Source organism: Anser brachyrhynchus, assembly GCF_964034855.1.
Source record: "Anser brachyrhynchus genome assembly, chromosome: 1".
NCBI lineage: Eukaryota > Metazoa > Chordata > Aves > Anseriformes > Anatidae > Anser > Anser brachyrhynchus.
This window is the reverse complement of record NC_137694.1, coordinates 34,539,207-34,561,861: the sequence shown is the minus strand read 5'-3', so window position 1 is coordinate 34,561,861 and position 22,655 is coordinate 34,539,207. Positions and strand designations below refer to the sequence as shown.

The following is a 22,655-nucleotide window of genomic DNA, read 5'->3' as shown; positions in this document are numbered from 1 at the left end:
AAAATTAATAAAAAGACAGAAAAAATAGCATGAAAATGGTGGATAGGAAGAGACTTTCTAGAAGAGCTTTCTAGAAAATGCAAGGAGTAGAAAAACCCCCAAAAAGTTGAGAAGAAAACTAGGGAAGAAAACACACTGCACTTGCGAATCAGTGTCCTACATTGCAGCTTGAGAAGCCTGCAAGGAAGAGCGTGTGCTGTGCTTTACTCACTAACTTGAAGATATATTATTCTACTCTACAATGCAATGTCAAATGTCTCTTGGAAACCTAAATAGATTATGCCCACTGCTTCATCCCTATCTGCTCCCTGCATTCTCCTTATGATAAGACAGAGATTTATATTCTTATTCTTCTCAGATGGGTGCATCAATCTCTTTTGTCACTTTGCCTGTCCAAATAACAAACCTGCATATCACAGAACTGTTTTAAATGTAATGTTGATAGATGTTGTTTGTGTGCACTTGGCATCAACTTAGTCACTTGCTTACAAACTGCGATCTTCTCAATAAACCCGTTTTCTACCTTTTCCACGTTCTAACCATTAAGAATGAATAATAATCATGGAGTCATCATTTGGTACATTTCTAGGAATTCTGTGCTTCCCTGTCATTTGGTAGAGTCACAAAGCTGTTTGGAGCACCCACCATTGCCATTCTTTTTCTGTTTTCAAAAGTCCTGATTTGCATTTTGGGCATAGAAGTGTTGTGAGCACTAAGCTAAGCTGAAGGTTTTCAGTGAAACCCCTGGTCTGATAAAGCACTGAAGAGTGTCCTCCTCCCCCCATCACTACTGCTACCTGCCAGCACGAGTGACAGACATCTTCATCTCTTTTTTCAATTGGAGACTTCTTGCAATACACAGTTTGCACAAGTGGTATTTTATTAATCCTTGTCACTGTAAAGTCACAGGAGGTCTATTGTAATGCATTGTTTATCAGTTTGCTCTTTTCCCTCATGCCCTCACATATCCTTAGAGCAGTGAAGTGGTTAATGCACAAGATATTGAATATCCATGGACTCATTTATCTTATACAACATTGTATTCTAAATGTTTTGGGTTTTTTTCTTATATTTTTGGTACTTCTGCTGCAACTATTTCAGTATTATGAGATTAGAGCTCACAGTCATGTGTGATCAGTATATTTATGTAAATATAAGCCCATAAATTTTCCGGGGGGGGGGGGGAGGGGGGGGAAAGAAGAATATTAATGAATATTATAAAAAGTTTTACTTCAATATATATTAAGTATGCATTTATTTATTTATTTATTTAGGTTTGTTTTTTTTTTTCTTTCTTGCCATTATTACCCTAGTGAAACTGGTAGGAGACTTACTACAGATTGCAGTGGACATTTAGACCAAACTTATAAAGCTATAACATTATCGTTAAAGATAATAATTTCATGATATCAATTTCAGAATGAGGATGACCCTAATTCTAATCAAATTCTACCATAATAAATCGAATTACGCAATGGAAGGACTATGCATAAACATACTCTAATAAATAAATAAATAAATAAATAAATAAATAAATAAATAAATAAATAAATAAATAAATCTTGTTTATTTTTGAAAGAATACCTGCATACCAGTTTCTAGCAGATTGCTTTGTAAGTTTCTGTTAAAGGATATCTGATGGACAACAAGTTCTTCCTACTGCAATGATAAAACCAGTGCAAGGATTTCTTACCAGTCTCAAAATGGTACTCATGTTACATATTACAGTGGCCTTGTGACTGTGATTGGGACATCTCCATGTGATAATATTAATTAATGAATGTATTCCAAAAATGGCCAAGACCTTAGAAAAAGTTCTTTGGACTCAGATAGATAAAGTATTCTCATTCTTCCCCAGCTTTGGGTGCAAATCAAACCACTACGTTCTGGTCAATATTGCACATTCACTTTCTTCCTCCTCTTCCTTGATGTATTTACAATAACAAAATATAAACTGAGAGTTGATTCTAAAGGTTAAATACACTATAATTTAAATAATGACTAGAGGCCCTAATAGAAAGAGAGAGATTGCCCCAGCAATTAGTTTTGTAATGTGGCAGAAAACTCACACAAAAACTCCACCCCCAAACTAAAACTAAAACTGAAACTAAAACCAAAACAAACAACAAAAACCATGGAAGACAGAACATTTTTGTCAGTTAAACCAACATTTAGAATAAATAATGGAACAAAACAGTGCCTTCATTAAGAACTGTTCACTGCTCGTCAAATTACTCGAGAGATATGCTTACATCAGATCCTCGTCTGGTGTAAATTGTTATCACTCTGTTCCTTCTTGATCGTTTGAGCAGGACTGCTCATGTATGCATCACTGCAAATTTCACTGAGTGATGCTCTGCCTCCTGAGCCAGGCAAATGCAACATGTATTTTTAACTAGTTCATTGAGTCAGTGACCTGATTAATCATATTCCAGACTTTGTTTTGCCTTTCTTTGATTCAGCTGCAAAGTGAAGGCTTATGCAAGGTGGACTACCTACTATCAATCAAGAAGTTTACATCCTCAGTGACTGCAATTCTTTGAAGTGCTGGGAGAAGCAGAAATATTTATCATGTTCTCAAGGTGGTTTCTGAACCTTTCAATCTTACGTCTAGATCGCAGCCAATGCCTCCTTCTTCAGGCCTTTTGTAGACTGTGAAATCAGCAGTTCAAAAAGACATTGTCAGCACTGGAAGCACAGGGGAACTGGGACACATAATCAATCTTCAGACTGCCGTAGAACCCACTAACAGGTTTTTATTTCTGTAGTCATCCAAAGGATGAGACTACTTGGTAAAACAACTTCACTGCCTCTCTGCCCCTGTCTCTCTTTTTGCCTTATCCCTTTTTCCTCTCTCTGTGATATTGCTACAAGTTGCACATATTTTCTTTTTAATTCCTTTTGCAAAATATCCATTGCTTTTTTTTTTTTTTTTCCAGGGAGATCTCATCTGCTCATTCACTCTTGAAAGATACACTCAGCATGGTATTCTTAGAAAATAAAAATAAAACCAAAACCCATTATTAGATTTATTTTTATAGTTTCAAAAGTTCATTCAGGAAGAAAACAGCAACATCCCAGCCACTATTGTTTTCATTAGGTATATGTGAAATGCAAGGATCATGCTACTGTAGAGCAAAATAAGTTAATATTATCTTCACAGGACAGTGGTGTCTTGATCACTGATAAGTGGAAGCTGGTATTTACTGTGCAGTGTTTTAATTCCCCCTGGCATTTTAATCACTCCTGAATGCTTAATTGGGTTTACAAGTATTGTTCTACTTTTTTACACACCATACTGTGCTCTCCCATTGTTTTTTGTTGCTTCCAGCCATTTTCCTGAGATCCTGTAATATCCTTGATCTCTTCCAGTCACTTTACTAGGCTCCCCTGGTAGCCATCCTTATAGTGAGCTCTTGACAGCACTCATCAATTCTGGACATTTCAATTAATTGCACCAGCACCTATCTCCTGGCTGCCTCTGTTAGCCCCTTCCCTTAGTGCTTCAAAACCCCCAGCAAAGTGACAGTGTGGGATGGCAACAGCTCAGTGACTTCAGCAGAGCAAGAATGTGCTGATAGTCTAAGCAGAGATTTTACTCAGAAATATCTTGCCATCTCCTCCCTCCCCCAAATTCAATTTTCAGGTCTGTTTCTAGGGACTTGTAATAACAGAAATCAAGAAAGATTGATGAACTAGTCTTTTTTTGTATTCTTCTTGTTTTTCTTCTTGTTGGTGGAGGTATGTTTTTTCCCTCACTGATGAGCTCATGAGGGAGTGACTTCGGAGTCTTTAAATACAACATTTAGTCCTTTCCAGTTGTCCTCAATTCATGCATTTGGGAGCAGGTACATTTCTTGTTGCTGTACATGCTTATGTATATGGAAGCCCATGCATGTCTGGCGTGGTTTGCAACTTCTAAAGACACTAAATGAATTGTGCCACCCAATTATTTGTTTTTTAAATCTATGTAACCATCAAAAGTAATATTTGCATGTTTTTAAGGAAATTCAACTGAGAGTGGAGAAAAACTCTTTTCTATAAGCTCTTCCACTGGAGTAAATACTTGTTGGTAAGTGCTTTTTAATTTATATTTATATATTTCCACGTTAATTTAATGCCCTTCCACTTTTAGCCATAATAAAGAATTTGGGATCTGGCCAAGTAAAAATAAAAATTTAATCTACTGTTATCCTGCAGCTGTTTAGAACTGATGTTTAAACCAAGGTTTAATGGAAGATAGTCACCTTTAATTAGAAAAAAATGTAAAATTTAAAATAATTAAATGTTGAACCTAGTTACTAGGAAGCTAAATACTCAGTGTATGCAACTACTTCTACAACAGAAAGAGATATTAAGATAATGAAATTAATTTATACAAATCCTTTTTTTACTTTTTTTAATAAAGAAAGAATAATCTTATCTCAACTCCAGATTCTGTTATACTCATTTGTGTTTTCTCATCTTTAACCCATAGGCTGTGTTAACATGGAGTATTACAACCATACTTCTCTTTCTACACAGTATGTAAAATTGAAACTAGTAGAAATAATAATTCTCAAATTTGAGGTTCAGATGCATGTAGGATTTGATCTCATCTTTACTGCATGTTTTGAAAGCTTTTTAGTACATGTCATTCTCAGCATGCTATGAATCGAGTAACATATATGTGTAGGTTAAATTCTATCCAGCCTACATTTCAGTGTATTTCAGTATCATTAAAATCAGTGGAAGCTCTGCAAGTTTGTCTAGGAGGAGAATTAGGGTTTTAAAGAAAACATTTGCTTGCAATTGTGGTTTGTTTTGTTTGTTTGTTTTTGTTTTTGTTTTTGTTTTTTCCCTAGCAGGCAAAACTATGGGAGGTAATATGGTGAAATCAAGTGCATTTTGCATTTGAATAAAGAACAACATTTTTGTTATAGTTATGATGATTCTCCTACTACAAAATATGCTGCGTTTCTAGAACAACAATCTGGTAGACAGTGGAGTTGAGTGCCTTGTATGCAGCATGTAACTTATTGTCAGTGAAGGAATGATCCAATTAGTAAGTGATTAATCACAGGTTGCTGTAGGTCTCAGACTGTATATTGAAAATTTATGGGGTAGAAGAGTATTTCATGCACATGCCTTCACCTAACAGGTAATCACCACCTGGAAATGAAAATTACAATAAAAAAAAAAATACTTGGGCAGCAGCACAAAGTACTAATTATTTGATTGATTCTCGTTATCATTGAGAAGCATACCATTACCAGGCAATCATAATTACAATGACAGTAACTGTGTTGCTTTGTTGCTATGTTTAAAATTAATTAATATTTTACTGTCAACAAAAAACAATGTAAAGACTTAACATTTCCAGCTTAGACAACTCTTTGGTGTTTCAACAACACAGGCAAGTAAAATTGGATATCCAGCAGAATTTAATTGTGAGTATGAGACATGAGAAATTGTGCAGCCTTTCAAAGATAAAAGATGTTAAAATGTTAATTTTTAGAGAAACCTTATTAACATGCAAAGTGATACATTTTGTTTTGTAACAAAACCAGTAAAATAGTTTTTTTTTAAAAAAAAAGTCTTTTAAATGATGAAGAAAATTTTCATATTTTTATGTTGTGGACAAGTCTTAGTAAATTGAGATACTGTAATAATAATTCTCAACCCTGGTTATGGATTGCACATCCCACCATGATTTATCAAACTATCTTACACAGACCTGTTTTTTCCTGTTTTCAGTTTTTCATTTACTTAAATTATTTGCCAAATTTTTATTCCAGGCTAGATAATCATGCTTCAGATAAGCAATAACAATATGATGCTTAGATCCATCCACCAGTAACGTGGCATACAATAATGTTATTTTGATAAAAAGTAGGCTAGGAGGCTTTTGATATAAATGATGTAGGCTAGAAAAATATAAATTTGTCAGTGCTGAACCATACACCCCCAAACTTTTTCAGTTTTGCAATTAACTAATTAAATTTGTATTCAATGTTAAAAAAAAAAAAAAGTGAAAAATTGCTAAATTTGGAGTTACAATACCGATTTACAAGTGAAGCAGAATAAATCTCCATCATGTCTAAGATCTGCAACCTAAGTAAAACAGCATCTCTGAGTACCATAGCAAGAGATTGAAAAATACTTTATGGCGAGCATTGAATCTTCATGCATACTTCTCAAAATCATATTTCATGTATTGCTTGTTTACATCAGTGTCTCCTTATTCTTGATGTGCTGTCTGGCTGATCTGCAAGTCTGATCTAGGCACCCTGGTTTCCCTTCATAGGCAACAGAGAAAACTAGGACTGCACTGACATGCTTCTTTTCATCCCAAAGTAGACAGCTGAAGTAGATGAACTAAAAATGAATATTCCTCTGAATTGTCTGCAATGGTACCTTAACGTTAGCTGAGTTGAAACCTCTCCTTTTATCTTTGACACACAGTATAACATCATAGATTCATAAAATAAATTAACTTCAGTAGGACCTCTGTAGGTCCCATGTCCTGTTCACGGCAGGATCAATTAGAACAGGTTGTTCAAATCCATCTGAATTTTGAAAGTCTCCGAGAATGGAGATTTCACAATGTCTGGAAAGCCTGTTCCTATGTTTGACCATCCTTATGGCAAAATACATTTTAAAAATTCCTTATATCTAATTGCTACTTATAATATTCCAGCTAGTGTCTGGGACATCTTGTTCCATCGTTGCATATCTCTGAGAAAATACTATACTCTACTACCTTTGTTTAAGCAGCTACAGACAGCAATATGATCACTCCTTAGCCTTTTCTTGCTAAGACTGAACAAACCCCAAACTCTCACTTTCTCCCCATATCTCATGTAGTCCAGCTAGTTTTCCTACCTTATAGTCCACATATCCTGTTTATATCTCACCAATTTATCTACAGGAATATTAAGGGGTACTATGTTAAAAGCCTAGCTAAAGTCAAGGAAAACAACTTCTTGCTGAATAACAACAGAACTAATAGATTTTGAATTTATTCAGACAGCCTAGGTAATGGTGTCATAAACTGAAAATTTGAGAACAGAACTGAAAAAAAGAATCACGTTGATGGTATATTGACCTTGTTTCATTTTTCATCTTTTGCTTATTTTTAGAGTGACTTTAGATGAGCAAGTCAAGGTAATTCTTCTGGAGTTCTCAGAATTTATTATACATAGGCAAATTATTTCATGATTTTGTGACCAGCTTAGAAACCATGCCAGAGGCATTTAGTCCACTTTTATCCATCATCAGAAAATAATCAGGATTCAATTCTGACTTTTCTTATTATTTAATAGTGATATTGGAACAGAGTGAATACTTTAGAGTGATGTTGAAACACAGGACATTCTTAAAGGTATTGGTCTGGTTGAGAACCCCAAGAGGTAATAGTAAAGGAATTTGTATTTTTATCGGGAATAAATGCTCAGAAATATTCTGTGGGGTTCTTGTCTCTCCAGGGATCTAGGTAAATATTTATTATGGTCTAGGACACTTTTGTTCCATCCAGTAAGTTTTAGTCCAATTACTACTCCAAGAAAAAAAAATCTTTTTTTGTTTGTCAGTCCTGATTTGTTCCAATTTGATTCACTTCCACCTCTAACTTAAATGAAATTAACAAGAGAAAAACAAGAGAAAACAAAAGTGTTGTTGGACTTCTATAGCATTTGAATGAGATAAGTGAAACTCATTTTAGACCAGACTAAGGTAATACTGTTTAGATTATGATGAACATAGCAGGAATTATTTTTTCTATCTTTGCTGTGGAACTGATGCACATTATTCATGATTGCATCCCTGGGTATGTAGGTGAAGTAAAAATCATTCATGCCAGCATTTGTCTATTCCTGTTGCTTGAGGTGATCTGAATTAAGGTTGTTTAGCCTTGAGAAAAGGAGGCTCGGGGAGACCTTATTGTACTCTACAATTGTCTTAAAAGAGGCTTTAGTGAGGTGGGGATTTGGCTCTTCTCCCAAGCACCAAGTGATAAAATGAGGGGAAATGGCCTCAAGTTGTGCCAGTGGAGGTTTAGTTTGGATATTAGGAAAAATTTCTTTACTGAAAGGGTTGTGCAGCATTGGAATAGGATGCCCAGGGAAGTGGTTGAGTCACCATCCCTGGAGGTTTTCAAGAAATGTGTAAATTTGGAACTTAGTAGCTTGGTTTACTGATGGACTTTACTACTAGTTTAAAGGTTGGACTAGATGATCTTTGAGGTCTTTTCCAACCTGAACGATTCTAAGAAAACTTTTAAAAACTTCAAAAGAGAAAGGTTTAATTGAATTGGTGAGATGGTCCTTATCATACTTAGACATTTTAAGAGGAGAATATTTGTGTTTTGAGAGAAATCATTGAATATAAATTTCGATATCTATAAAAATAATTCTTGTATCTAGAGTTTTGGTAAGAATTTATTATCCTGGACCAGAGAACATGAACATTGTTTTAATTTAGTGAATTTATGAGTTTTATCACCCTTATTCCTCCAAACTTGGTGTTTCAGAGCTTGCACCTCCATCTTCACCTAGAAATTTTACCACACTCAGCTGAATAAGAGTAAGTATATTTCACAAACCTCTTGTGTTTGAAATTACTGTACTGTGGTTTGATTCTGGTGTTAATTTTATGTGATACAGACAACCTAGATAGCAGATAGACATGAGTTCATGTAATTTATTTTTCAAAGTATTAAAGAACAAAGACAGTAAAATTATAGCTCAGATTTATACAAGCAGGCCCTTAACCCAGTTCCTAGTTCCTTTGAAAAACTCAGAAAGAAAGAGGGAGATAATATGGCCGAATCAGTTGAAAGAGTTTTCCAAAATTTTGGTGTCCTAACTTTCAGAAAGGCAGAAAGATAGAGAATGGAAGAAAGGGAAAATTCCTAGTATTGAACCTAAAAGGATTGTCACTTAAGAGCTCTTGTTTTCATTCCACACATGGAATGAAAAATCATTTCAGAACAGGGGTGGTGCCCCAGAAAGTGATTTGAAATTCTCTTAAGTGTCTGGGATAGTATAAGCAGAAAAACATGGAGTACTATTTTAGTCCCAAACAAAATATTCAGACTTCCCCCTTTTTTTGCAGAATATTAGAATTGCACAGATTGATTCAGATGACTTTAAGATTCTCCCTACAAAGACATTTGGATGTTTACCCCAAACTTATGTGATATTAGCAAATGAATTTGCCACTGTACAGGTTTTTAAGTATTTAAGTTACAGTAGTCTCAAGACAGTAGCAAATTCCATACTGGAAATTAATATGAGTTTGTAGACCTGTAGACCAGGTAAAACCTGGTTTAGAGGTAAAAAACACCTTGCTATGATAACGTTTGCCCTCATAATAATTTGAGGTATTCACCATAATTTAAAAGTATCTAACCTAAAGGCAGAAACAGAGAAATATTATCGTTATTTCTTCATTGAAAGGATATTTTCCCCTTTCTTTTTTACACTATTCAATTTGTTTTTCTTCTGCATTTTTGAAAGGGGAAATTTTCACGTAACTAAAGGCTACATGACCTAGAGTGCTAAACTCCCTGCAGACCTAAAGTAGAATAAAGGTTTTCAGAGTAGAATCTGTAGTGCGAACTTCTGCAGTCAGTACAGGTAGGCAGTCAACATAGCTCCAAGATGTTACTATTTTTTTGTTTGCTTGTTTGTATGTTTGTTTCTTGTAAGATTTTTTTAAATATATTTTTTAAAAAAACAATTCATATAATATACTTCCTTGATTATTTTCTCTGTCTTCAAGTTACTAAAATTTGTAATATATATATATATATATATTTAATTTGAAAATGTTTTTTTTTTCTTATGGTTATTCATCACATGATGGTTTGATTCATAAAAGTAAATGCCCCTGAAGAGAAATAGGTTTGCTATATTTCTTTCTGTAGACTAGGGGACAGTTTATGCTGAAACGCGGGAAGAAATCTGGAATATTGCCCTTGAAGGATTAGAGAGCACAGCGTGATTCAAGGGCATGTAATATAATGCTACATTTAATAAACACGCAAATCAAATTTTTCTGTCCGATTAGTGTGCATATTCCTATGATAACAAAATAGTTTAATAGCTTTTTATATATTCCCAAATGTGGATCTTTCAACCTGAACAGTATTTGTAGAGAAAGGTGGCTTTCATCTTCCACCCCAACTTCATAGAAAAGGTACTCCTACTAATACCAATAAAAAGCAAAAAAGTAGCACATTCCTTCCCCCGCCCTCAAAAAAAAAAAAAAAGGCAAGAATCCTAGTAAAATAATTTAAAATAAAATATCTAAAACCAGGCAGGATGTACTGTGAAAATGCAGCAATGAAAACAGCATGCTTTTAGATACTGTATTAGGTGATGGCACTAATCGTTCAATGCATAAATCTAGAAAAGACCCATGTAATCTGCTTTACCTAGGATAAATGCTGATGTTACATTTGAAGGCAAGATTTCTCATCTGATTTATTTTTTTTTAATAAATTAAAAAATATATATTTTTTTTCCTGATTTTCCAGATAGAATCCTAACTGTGCAGATAAGGGAAAACAGTTGAACCTCTACACATAAACTCAGATATGGCAAGATCTCATTTTGAAAGCTTTCAGAGGTACTGAGCTTTTCCTTCATTGAACAGGAAACCGAGGCACATCTTTTAAGAGCATTTCTTCAGTAGGAACCTGAAACTGGTGTCAATTACATAACTAAACCAGAAAAATGGGGTTTCTTCCTTGATGTGTCTTTGAGTTGGCCAACCTTTTACAGATACTTACTGCTCTCTAGAACAAACTTCTCCATCTTGCAAACTCAAGTTAATTCTTTGTTTGCATAGGTGTAAGATTATTAATTGTACGGAAATACATACACAATGTGTATGTAAAAAGCTTCTGTCTAGAATATTTTTTTCTTAAAATAGGATTCAGTCAACCACCATCATCTCCTCAAATGAAAAGACTAGAAAAAAGAAAGGATTACCACATGCCAGCAATGGCAAATGTTGGCAAACTAAGAGGAAAAGTGAGTTCAGGATGATTTTGTTTGTTTGTTCTACCTTAGGCCAGGCCAGTCTCTCTTCATTTAATCCAGACCTCCTCTGGTAATCAGAGGTATGTTGAGTTCTGACACAGCCAGAGAAATGAGTTCTACCTGTATTGTATTTACATGGCAAGGTTTTGGTAGCAGGGGGCTGCAGGGGTGGGCTCTATGAGAAGACTCCATAAACTGCCCTTTTTAGGTAAGGGCCAGTTTCAGCCAGCTCCAAAGGGACCCACTGCTGGCCAGAGCTGAGCCAATAAGCAATGCTGGTTGGGCCTCTGTGATACCATATTTAAGAAAGGGAAAAAACTGCTGGGCAACAGCAGCTTGGAGAGAGAGAGGAGTGAGAACCAGCCCTGCAGACCCCCAGGTCAGTGCAGCAGGAGGGCAGGAGGTGCTCCAGGCACGCAGCAGCAGTTCCCCTGTGGCCTGTGGAGAGGCCCCTGGTGGAGCAGGCTGTCCCCCTGCAGCCCATGGGTCCCACATGGAGCAGATCTCCACGCTGCAGCCCGTGGAGGAGCCCCCGGTGGAGCAGGTGGATGTGGCCTGGAGGAGGCTGCGGCCCGTGGAGAGCCCCCGCAGGAGCAGGCCCCGGGCCGGAGCTGCAGCCCGTGGAGAGGAGCCCACGCAGGAGCAGGGGGTCTGGGGGGAGCTGCCGCCCGTGGGGGACCCGTGCTGGAGCAGTTTGCTCCTGGGGGATGGACCCCGTGGTACGGAGCCGTGTGGGAGCAGTTCTTGAAGGGCTGCTGTCTGTAGGAAACCCACACGGGATCAGTTCGGGAACACCATGCCAGAGCAGGAGCAGAGAGTGACCCTAATAGACAGGGTTCTGTGGATCCAGAACAAGAAGATGAAGCCTTCTTGGAAAGCTGAGAGGTAAATATTACAAGAATTTCATGCAGGGGTTCTGGGCAACAAAAAACAGGACCATACTGCATCAGCTGGGCTGGAAAAAACTTAAGGTCACCTCAGACAAAAGAAAGTGTAATAGCTTCTGGTGTTTGTTCATCTGTTTTCCCTTATTTTCGCAAAGAGATTATTAAATGTTCAGTTGTTTTTAAAACTTTCTGTTTAAAATCTTCACTTTCTACCTCTATCCTAATACAGGAAACAAGTCCAGGAATATTCTGGGCACAAACACCAGCTGGCATAAAACAGTCCATGTTTATGCAAGACTTGCACTTTCCTAAGAGGATGTGGCAAAACCACCTTTTGAGAATGTTTCTTAGGACTTTGTAAGTGCTGAGTCATCAAAGATCTGTCTGGGAGAGTGCTACTTGACCTGAGCCCCAAACATGTCAGAGACTATTCTCACAGTTCAGTGGAACAGGCTTGCACGTTCCAGTGGCTGGTAACATCCCTAAACACTCTTCAGTTTCCTTGGCTATCAGACGTAGGTCTTCATCCAGTGTGCTGAGGGCGATTGTCCTCTCTAAGATAATGCTTAGAAAAAAAAAATCACAGCAATTTGTGCATGCTTATACATAGGCTTTTGCCACTTGCTATGCTGGGTTAAGATTTTGGAGTTCCAACTTTTCTTTTGTAAAAGACTGCAATATGATCCCGAGTATGAGGGACCACTTTTTATGTCTGTATTGCAGAAACGCGCAGGTCAATTGAAGCTTCAAGTCGCAATGTTTCTAGCTGTTTGGTTTGGGAAAGTAGTTATCTGACTAAATGTTTACCATTTTTTTTTGTTTTTTCTTTCATTTAATAATGGTATGTATATGCAGTTATTAGCAGGTGTGGTTTTGCATATGCAAAAATAAAGTAAGAGTCTGTAATCACTCTCTTTTCATCATAGCACAAGCATGAGGTATTGCCTTTACCTAAATATGACACTCTCAAACATGTCCCCCTACGTCTAAATCTATACACCTTATGTCTCCATTCAAACTCCTGATTTTTCTGCAGTGCTTGAGTCCTAATTGGATAAATTCACATCCAAGGAGGGTTTGCATAGTGTAGTTGTCCTACATAACATGTAATGTGCAAGTAGTACAGGAAATAAGTAATAAAAAGGGAGGAGATTAACATCTGGAACTCCAACGTATTAAAAAAAAAGAAAGAAAAGCAATGTAGCACATTTAGTAGTAAGATCTCTTCTACATTCAGACTAATAAGCTATGAAGTCAAACTTCATATTGGATTTCTTTTGGCTAGTGTGCCAAGCAGCCTCAACTTTCAGACCTGATTAGAATAAGCATCAAAACAAACAATATTTAATTATTTGATAAATATCTGGCTTTCTTGATTATACTGATAGTCACCAATGAGGAAAAATATAAATAAACTTATTTTTGTTATGAACAGAATTGTTTCCAAAGAGAATGGTTTCCATGAGTCATCAGAGAAACTTTAGCTCTTATGCCAGAATTATTCAGCCTGAGACTGGCTAAGATTTTTTTTTTTTTTTCCATTAAAGAGGTGGTGCAAAATGTTTTTAAAACTATCACTTTGGCATAATTAAATGGAACATTGGAGTCACTTCGTAATGTCACTTTGCAAGCCTTCTCTAATAGAGCTTCCTCTTTAGTTCCAAAATGCTCAATTAGGTAAGAGTGACAGCTGTTGTTGGCAGCTGCTAGTGTCAAACTGGTGATAGAAATACTGATTTTTGTTTTTAAAAAAAAAACTTTTTCAAATTGTGTGATATAAAAGATTCAACAACTCATCCGGAAGTGGCATATCAGGGTATCTTGACATACATGTAAGGTACACAGATATATTTCAGCGATTAAAGGCATGTAATGATTTCAAAGCCAGCTGTATGTTCAATATCCCTGTAGGCAGTGAAAGGCAGAGACAATGCCTGTAATTCTTTCATGATGAGATCCCACTGTTTAGCCCACTTTGGGGATGTGTTTCAGTTCACAACTTTCCAAGCCCTTGCAGGCTGAGTAGTCACCCTGCTAGAGACTTTTATAACTGTACCCAGCTGGTTATATTTGTATCAGTAAATGAATTTATCAAATAACTATTCCCCCCACCGCAAGAAGCAAGTGACACAACACGTTACACCTGTGTGGTAGAATTATCCTCATCTAAATGTCCACAACCATTCTACCTATGGGGAACAGCCCACTCAGTTCTCTGGGCTACAGCTGGGAAACAAGGCATAGCAGAGCACCAATTGTCACAGGCTAGCAAAATGCCAAGGAGAGAGTTTATGGAATCGCTGTGATCAGCTTAAATTGTGCGTTTTCTGCCTTGATGCCTGGTAAAGACATAACTACCGTGTATAGCCTGAAAATGGCATGAAAGAAGACAATTTAAAGCAGGAGCGGGGGACTTCTACTTGCTGAGAGCTAAGGAGGACTTAAGTGATCGTTTAAAGCACAATTTGGTTTTATCCAGAAATAATATGTGGAGAAATTCTTGGCCATGAAGCATATGAGATGAAATCGCAGGCTGTGATCCTGCCATGGGTCTAAATATTGTGTTTTTTATTTTTTCATAGGATCATAGCAGTTAGAATATGAATAAAATATCGATTCCCAATATGCATGGTATGTCAATTTATCAAGATTAAGATGGACTCTCTTGTGTCAGGCACTATCTTAGAATTTGAATCAACTTCCTTCTTGGTTCTCCTTCACCCTAGAAGGTAATTTCAGAAGTCATAATCACATCTTAATTATTCTAAACCCTTCCTGTTGTCTAATTTTATTTTTTTTTTTTTTTTTGCTTTCAGGCACAAGAGGCAAGTACGTTCAATTAATTGAACTCTTCAAATAGATTGGATTCAAATGTCCATATTGCATTTTGTGTATTTTGCAACTGCACTTCTCTGCTGGTGTTACAGCAAGGTAGAAACAAATAAAGCTAGGTAACACCTTCTTACCCTTTTAATCCTTTAACATCTAGCTTACAGAAATAAAACATTGATAAAATAAAGACAACTATACCTTTGAGAGCTTCTTAATAGCATGTCAAGACATTGTGATAAAGAATATTAAGCATATCTCCTGGGATTTTAAGATTAAATAGTCTTTTTTTGCTGAGTATTGCAAATAACGTTGTAGATTAAATTATTTATATGAACATAAGGAAGTAAGAAGTATAATAGTGGATCAGATCAAAGATTAATTTGAATTATTATGTCCAATAATAATGTATGAGAATGACCATTACTGAGTGTTTCAAGAAGAACTTAGGAGGAGGAGGAGAAAGCTGGTGTTTATCCCAAGTATTTCTGCTGTTTAAAGATTTGTGATTCAGAGAGTTTCTGAGCCAAAATTGGTTTATTATACAAAAATAACTGTTCTATTTATATATTAGTTTCCAATTTCTTAGAAGACAGCATGGAAACTGAAAAAAGACTGCATCTAGGCTAGGATCACATATGGTTCATGTATATGCTGTCTGGTTAGGCCAGTTGAAGTGATGCTCCAGCTTCTGTTTATTGTTTTATTTTTTTTTTACTTTTTCCAAATAACTGTTAGGTGATGCCAGCGCAAGAAGGACAAGATATTCAGGAGATGAACCTTCTTCATGTTGTTGTCGTTGTGGTTCTGAGATCCGGTCTCAAAAATGATGGGCTGTTTGGATGAAGGTAATAGCAGCAATACTTTTTTCTTTGTGAGTTCAGCACATCTCAGTTTTGTCTCTTTGTTGTTTTGTTTTGTTTTGTATTACAAGCAACTTAAACATTAAAAAAGCCAAAGAACTTCAACAGTTTAAAATACCCAAAAAATGTTTTTGACATGTTTTAACATTTCAGTTTCAGCCAGAAATAACCAGGAATTCATATTCTGCCTTGAAGCCACATTTTTCAATGAATAAATAACTTTTATGTCACTGTAGCCACTATTTAACTTTTTCTCTGTGCTTAAAGAAATTAGTACTATTTGGAAGGCCTACGTAATGATATGTGATGTGTGGCAGAGAAACTACTGTTTACTCATAAGTAAAATAATTACATTACGTCCTAAGACTGATAGGCATTGATTTATAATTTATCAAAATCTTCACTTTAACTTTATCAACTTCTACTTTATCACAGGACTACCATGGTCTTCCAGCAGATAAAGGAAATCATGAGCTGGTAATCTTATTATGTATCATTTATAATGGCAATGATACATGTAAGGCAAACAAGGATGCAAAATCTAGTAGAAAAAGGGGTTCATCTTGCAGCTGACTGACCACACAGACTGCTTGCTGAACAATTCATACGCAGACAATGAAACATACTTATTCAGAATAAACAGAGATGATTTGGAGAAAAGAAAAAAAAAAGAAGAAAAAAAAGAGAAAAAAAAACATGATCAAAGGAATAAGTTTGGCAAATATGTGGATTGCCTTTCAGTTTATTTATAGACCTTGGGTTACTGAGGAACTTAATTAATAATGTATAAAGACAGTTCTGTCATGATAGTCTAAAGAACCTATTACTCAGTTCCATTAGATTTTTAAAATATGTTTATGTCTGTCTTCTTGTAGTGCTTTAAGGATTAAGGATTGATTCTACTTTTTTAATGCAAATGGTTCTTTTGCAATTATTGTATTTTAGCCTGTATGACCTTCATAATATTTTAAATTATATGACTCCTTTTCTTTTGAAAACAACTCAATTTTACATGTGGGAGTTGAACAAAAGGGAAATTATCTAGCTTTTCCATTGACAATATTGTATTTTAATTTTTCTTCAGCTTTAAAGTTCATTGCATGCTTACACCTATGAGCACTTAATATTGTCTTGACAAGTTTATTTTTACATTTCTCAGAGTCAAGGAACTCTGGTAGAGAAGACCACAGTGGTAGGTCTGCCATCATGGACCTTTTAAATAGACAAAGGTACCCCATAAAATGGGAGAACTCACATCTATCTGAAATTTGCACATCCTGTTACTGTCAAATTTTTGCTTTTTGAAGAAGGAAACTCTCACAGTCTTTTTACTGCTTCATCTTAATGTCTGCTTATACTCTTAATAAATTTTTCACAGTATCAATGTATCCATTAGCTAAATGCATCTTCTTTAGTCAGAAAAGAAGAGTAGAGGTTTTTTCTGATTTACATATTTGTGGCAGAGATCTTTTGTGTAAGAATCAACAGTGCAAAACAAGGAGGGGACAGGCAGAGTCTTCTGTTGAGTTGTGAACTGAAAGTACTGACTTCAGAGAAAGGCTTGCACTCCATTGCTGTCTCCCAGCTAAAAGTGATCAGTGCTATCTAGTTTCTGGGAAAGGCAGAAACACTTATATTTATTTCTGCTAACCATTTTGCTACATGGGAGCAGTTACATCTTCCTATTTCGGGAAAGAATTTTTTCCCCACATGAACACTTAGAAATAACAGAACTGCCATGTACATATTTTATCTGCATTAAGTTCTGTGCACTAAATTTGTTTGAATCTGAAGACAATTTAGGGTTAAAGTATTTTACAATACACAAAACAGTTGTCATTATGTGCTGCTCATTACAGACTCATTCTCCCAGCACCACTGGTAGCCTGAGGATGGCAATCCATAGCTTTTCATAATTGTCTGTTTATAGCTGGGCTGAAAGTCATTTTCTCATGGTGTAATTTATGGGCAGTGGCAGGCTCCCCTCTTCCCTGCTTTGAGCAACAGTGCCAACAGCAATATGCCAATCCTTACGCAACAATCTTTCTGGCTGGAATGTGCTTGTGTTGAAACCATCACAGGAACAAAGCTTCACTGCCAAATCTTTATCGTGTAGCTTCAGCAGATTCTCTCCTGTGAAGAAATCAATCCCCGGGGTCTATTTGTCAGTGGGGAAGAGGAAACAAATAAATAAATAAGATCTGTGTGGTTGTTTAAATAATTCCTCATATCCATAGAAGCAAGCAATGCAACCTGGCACCCAGCAAAGATGTCTTTTTTGTTGGAAAGTTTATTTTGGTTCACAAGATGGGGGTGGGGAAATTTGAGTACACATTTATAAATATATCTGAAGTCTATTTCTAGCACAGCCCAGTGAACTCATTTTTGGGAATAAGGTTAAAGGTCTCTTAGAGATTAATCTACCTAATATTATTATTATTTTTTGATATTATGAATCATTCCAAAGAAAAGTACTTTACAATAATATTATCTGAGGTCTAGGCAAGGCTACCCAGTAGACTCCATAGCTGTGCTTCAGTTCAGTGGATGCTGGACTGACAGTCCAACAGCACATGAACAGTTTCTAAAGTTCTTTCCATGCACTTTTGAATTTATTGTGGAATATTTGCAGTCTGCTGGGTACTCCTTGAAAAGCAGAAAACTTGAGAAGATACAGAGACAGAGAAAGCGAGGTAGGGCAGAGAGGAGGTGGGATGGAGCAGAACAAGATGAAGGTCTAGCAAGAGTGCAAAAGAAGCACCATTCTAATACTTATTTCTGATACTCCTCCCACTCACAGTTTTGTTGTTGTTTATGAAGCTGTGAATTTCTGTTTCCATTTGCTTCTCTGTATTGCACAGAGAGAATAAAAGTTAGCAGATAGATACTTCCTTCTCACAGACCTACAGACAATTTATTCCAAGCTGGCTAGGCAGATCAAGTATGTTACAGTGTCTTTGACTGGAAATGAAGGACTGAAAGCTCCAGAGGTACATGGAGCACAGACACAAGACCACTTGCAATATCTGTTTGCTTTCACAGTGTCGCACTGCAACTTGTAACTGTTGTATGGGCCAATAGGAATATGCAGCAGGAGACATGGGAGATTTTGTCCATTCGTACTGCCCTTTTGTACTGCTTAGGCCCTGCGTAAAGTACACTGGCACACTGCAGAGATATTGCGCTGTCTTACAGTTCAAATTTAGCTCAGCAGAAATGGGTGCTTTCATCTGGATCACGTCCAGAAAGAGACAGGCAGCCTGTCCCAGCACTGGAGATGCATACATGTTAAGATGCAGCAGTGTGTTAACAAGCATTATCTGCAATTGCTGTTCTATGAAAGGTTTAAAAATGTGAATGCTGCTAGTTCGCGGCATTCTCTCTCTGTGATTACTGCCTGGAAATTTTATCTACTGTCTTGTTCTTCTGAAATCATTGTGTGTAAGATTTTACTCGAGTGGCCATGGTGGACATTGCCAGAGCTAATTAAAATGTGGGATTAATCTGGGTACTAAATTCTGTTTGTTATGGCATTAATTCATTGGCCATCTCAAGATTTCCAGATGCAGGCAAAATGATTTTTTTCTTCCTATCTGGACTGCCTAATTATCAAGAATGCAGAGAGCACAAGTTGACTGTAGCCATCAGAAGAAATAGCAAAACAAGCTTTGCATCAGTGATACTGATGTAAGGGTACGAACACCAGCTGACAAATGGGAGGTGACAAAAAGGTTTGAACCAGCCAGCCCTTGGCTGGTGCTCTTTGCCAGTTTGCAGCAAGCCTCTATTTCGTTTGGAGGCCAAGGCTTGTGTCATCTGTGAATGATGATGTCTCTGTGCAATATTTTTCTCTGTCGTGGTTTGTAACCTCTAGCATTTATATGAGTTACTGAGTTCCTGCAGGCACAAAAGTAGTAATTCATAAAAAATGTGAATTGTAAGCAATAGTAAACTTCACAATAATATTGCCATTATAATTGAATGATAATCTGGAAGAAAAAAAAATATATGCATTCTAGAGTCTCTGATGTAAATTTGCATGAAATGCCATATGTAAATTACATACTCTCTCAGCTCTGAGCAACATGTCAAGCCACTATTTATGCTGTTAATACTGAATATTTATAAAGAACTGTTTAATTTCAAAATTCTGTACAAAGAATAACTATTTAAGTTGACATGACAAGAAGTATCATATATTTTTGCAAATTTTTAGTTATGTTTCTGGGAAAGCATACTGTCTGTGCTCTCAGCTGACATGCGGGTAACTCTGTTGGATGTCCACATAATATCATATAAATAAATGTCCATACAAAAAAAAAAAAAAAAAAGTCCTCACTAGGAAACAGAGAAACTGGAAAACTGGTCTGTGGCTATGTTACCAGAAATTCCTGCACAGGTAGATTCTTGGTGCAGAGAGTGTCTCCAGCATGTTAAATATCTGTGATGGGCTTGAGGGAGTGAATTTTCATTTGTGCAATGATGAACAAAGGCTCATGATTGCACACAAAAGACAGGTGTTTTATATATGAGCAAAGGTCTCTATATTCTGGTTTTGGAAGTCTCAGGTGGCCCTATAGTATTTTTTCTGCCAGCACATTTAATGCTATGCATTTCATTGCCTCAGATCTGAGGATTTTGAAGTATTTTATTTTCACATGTTAAGCTATCTTCCTGTATTTTTAAAACATGCAAATAATTCATCACTTAGTGACACAATGAGGGTATCACTAGTGACATAAAAATGCTGCACAAATATGAGCAAAGGTTTATCAAAGTGTGGAAATGTCAGCTGTGCTTGGTTGGAGTGCTAGACAGACTTTTTTTTTTTTAAATACAAGACTTTAGCGTTTTTTTCTCTGTGGATTCTTTACAAGTAGGAAGACTGTATGAGAAACAGGTGCTGTTATGATGTGCACCAGGGGAGAAAATGTGAGTCGACAAATAACCAATTTCATTTCTATTTTAATTTATAATAGATGACACCAACAACCCACGGCTACTCCTTTTGTGCTAACAATTATTCATCTGAATGACATTTGTGAACATACAGAACAATCTGCACAAGAGGAATGAAATCTAAATGCATACAGGTATAAATTAGGATATTTTCATAAATGAAAACTCACTTAGAAAATTGTTTCATTTCATTTGTTTCTGGAGAATATTTTATCTTTCCTGTTTCACCTTGTCCTGTTTTTATATTCCCTGATGTATTTCCCTCCTGTAGCTATCTCTACTTCTGTTTGTAACAAAAACGTGTTTTGCAACCTGTCTAATTCTGGTAGTTTGCACAGTTCTGAGTTAAATAAGGGTATGGGGTAGTTAAGCTTGTGGACACCTATTCAAAGGTCAGAAAGTCAAGTACCTCTGGTCATCTGATTTGGATTTATACTTTTTGAGATGCTTAGTTCTGCAGCCTAGTTCTGGTGAGGCCAAACAAATAATTGCACAGGTTAATCCGAACATTAAGATTTCTATTACATGTGCTAAAATGTGCCTCTGTGCTCCTGGGAAAAAAAATACACTACGTAAAGGTAAAAATAAACCCTACTAAACACTTCAATATGGTAATACAGCAGTGAAGTATGTTTCATCTCACCCTGAAAGACAATTACTAATGGGAATGAAAATAAGGTGATCCCTAATTAAATCAACAGAAATTGTTTGTATGAAGCTCCAGGTTCAAGACAGAGGTTGAATTCAGTGGCACTGCAGTATTTATTCAGCACAAGAACTGATGCCTTTCTTCAGAGCTTGTTTCACCCCAGTTCTTGGAAGCAGCATGTGCCTTCTCCCCTGCCTGGCTGTACTGAACAAAACTTCAGCAGCAGAGCCCAACTCTCCACACAGCAAGAAATGAGTCCAAAGATTCCCACGCCTCCAGAATGGGAAGATGCGATAAGTCTTCTGCCTCTTATATCTGTTTTGTTTGTTTGTTTGTTTTCAATTTTCATTGTGCATTTTTACTGTGTTCCATGGCTGAAAATCAATAGAGTTTAGACCGTGATATTTTAAATGAAATTTATCACGCGTTTTTAATCTTAAAACAATGATTATGGAATTGACATTAAGTACTTACATTTAAGAAATAAAATTGCAAATGGATTCAAATGAAACAAAGCAAAATAGTGGGAAAAATGGGTTTACATACCTAATACTCACTTAATGATTATGTAAGTGTGAGTAACTCAGCCCACATGCATGCTCAACTGACTCATATTAAGTGATCTGTAAACAACATTTACTCTCACTTATATGTCTCTTCTTACTGGAGAAAATGCTATTAGTGCAATAGCCATAAGATAGCTAACTGTTCTTCCGCAAATACTGATTCAGAGATGCCAATGAAACAGGGAGTGGCTGACTTGTTGGTATCTTATTTGGCTTAGGTTTTCTCTTGAAGCAAGTATTTTCTCTTTAGCCTGCCTTGCTCAATGGTCCCAAAATCTTCACCTCACATATTGATCATTGTTAGTTCCCTGACAAAAAGAAAAAGTCACATTGCAGCTAAATGCAAGTCCTGTTTCTATTACTGGTAGTTTTACAGTTTCTGAAACTTAAGCTAAGACTGAGATGTATATTCCATCAGTTATATTGTGCAGACAATGATATATATTAGTAGGCAAGACAGTAAAGCACAACTTTCTCCTCTGGTAACCATATGAGTCATCTCAGTTTATTGTTTCTTTCGTGATAGCCAAGTGAAATAGCATTAGGGTTAGCTTTGTCTTGAAAGCTAGGATACAAATCCATCTGGATTCAGTTGTTTATAAATCTAGTAAGCAGGAACAGCTTTGAGAAAAAGAGCCAGGTTCCTACTGTCAACATTTTGTGATCCATCTACCATGAGCAAAGCCCAAGCTGATAAAATCTATTACTGTTTGTAATGCAGCCTGCATTCTCTAAAAGGAAAAAAAAAAAAAGAAAAAAAGAGTTCACAAATTACTTTGTTTGATGTGTTTTCTTAAAAATACTTTTTCTGCCCTAAGATAGATTGGCAAGGGATAATACAGGACAAGGATTGTTTGTATTGCTTTGCTTTAATA

General features: G+C 36.3%; 1 long non-coding RNA gene across 3 annotated transcripts; it reads left to right on the top strand.

Moving 5' to 3' along the window:
* The first annotated feature begins 3,818 nt into the window (after positions 1-3,818).
* On the top strand, positions 3,819-22,554 carry LOC308189717. Of its 3 annotated transcripts, none has more exons than XR_013946534.1 (5): positions 3,819-4,072; positions 14,497-14,643; positions 14,731-14,865; positions 15,482-15,591; positions 16,042-17,284. It is a non-coding gene; the product is annotated as an uncharacterized lncRNA (long non-coding RNA). The 3 variants fall into 3 exon arrangements; XR_013946533.1 differs by lacking the exons at positions 3,819-4,072; positions 16,042-17,284 and adding exons at positions 13,549-14,232; positions 20,586-22,554; XR_013946535.1 differs by lacking the exon at positions 3,819-4,072 and adding an exon at positions 13,549-14,232.
* Positions 22,555-22,655: the final 101 nt, after the last annotated feature.